The sequence below is a fragment of the Pteropus vampyrus genome, unplaced genomic scaffold, assembly GCF_000151845.1.
Source record: "Pteropus vampyrus isolate Shadow unplaced genomic scaffold, Pvam_2.0 Scaffold12, whole genome shotgun sequence".
NCBI lineage: Eukaryota > Metazoa > Chordata > Mammalia > Chiroptera > Pteropodidae > Pteropus > Pteropus vampyrus.
Genome location: NW_011888793.1, coordinates 16,263,348 through 16,264,613, shown reverse-complemented (window position 1 = coordinate 16,264,613; position 1,266 = coordinate 16,263,348). Strand labels below are relative to the sequence as shown.

Here is a 1,266-nt window from a genome sequence, read left to right as displayed (position 1 = left end):
GAACAAAAAAATGTTCCATTAGTATGAAAACTAAATAATATAACACATGAGATGCTTAGCACATAGTAATCATTCAATATAGGTTTTATGGTTTTGTTTATTTACTGAAGGTTTTATTTTCCTTGATAACTATTGCAACAGTCTAAGCCCTGAATTAGTGTATATTGTGTAGTTAATATAGTAAGTTTTATTTTATCCAGGGGAGTACTCTCACAGTCATTCTCACCCCTGCCTGTACATCAGAACCACCAAGGAACATGTATATATAATTTTAATGCCTACAGCACTTGGTATTCTTAGGCGGTCTCCCATTCAAGTACTAACCAGGCCCGACCCTGTTTGGCTTCTGAGATCAGACGAGATCAGCACGTTCAGGGTGGCATGGCTGTAGGTGGAATATATATATAGCTTAAGAAACAAATATGGGAGTTGTAGTACTCACTAAGGTATTCAGAATAAAATAAAAAAAAAAAAAGTGAAAGCCCTGTGGAGATTTAAAGAAACAGATCTGTGAGCTGAATTTGGCCTACAGCTTAGCAGTTTGCCAGGCCTGCCAATTTGACTGCATCAAGTACAAAGGACTCTTATCTCAGTGATGAAGCTCTGCAAAGGGTCAAGTTTGGCTAAGATTTAGCCATATCCTTCAGTACAGAGTGCAGTACCCCTTAACTCCAGGACAGTATCCACTGGGCTGTTCATGAAAAGAAGTAATCCTCGTCTTCTTCATCAGGTATACACTTGCAGCAGAAATTCAGAGAATTCTATAGAGGACAAGCCAGGAAAAAAAAAAAAAAAAGCAAAGACTACAGACATTCAATAAAGGCTAGTAAATAGCTCCAACCAGCTGAGAATCCTCAAGTAAGAAATCATAAAAACTACATTTTCCATTTTACACTTAAACGTAGCCATTTCAAAGGCATACGGGTTTAAAATAAAGCAAATTATTTTAAAAATTATGGATGGAAAACAAAACATTGACTCCATTAGATAGCATTACAAAAGTTTTTGTTCATCTGTATGTTCAGCTCATCTTTACCTGAAAACACAATGTGGATGAAATCTAAGAAATAGCGGAAAACCAACTAAGAGACCCCTAAGTACCTTCACCTTAAATATGATATAATGCATTTGTATCATTGCTTAATTTATCTGTATTATTGCTCAGTCGAGCGAGTAGTTCACAAAAATGATCACATGTGCATTTAACATATGCATATGCATATAAATATATATAAAGAGATTTCTGAAAGTTTTCATCCTCTAGTG

The 1,266-nt window shown here is 35.5% G+C and overlaps 1 pseudogene; it reads right to left on the bottom strand.

The window, feature by feature from the left end:
• Positions 1-275: 275 nt before the first annotated feature.
• LOC111733011 lies at positions 276-393 on the bottom strand (annotated as a pseudogene).
• Positions 394-1,266: the final 873 nt, after the last annotated feature.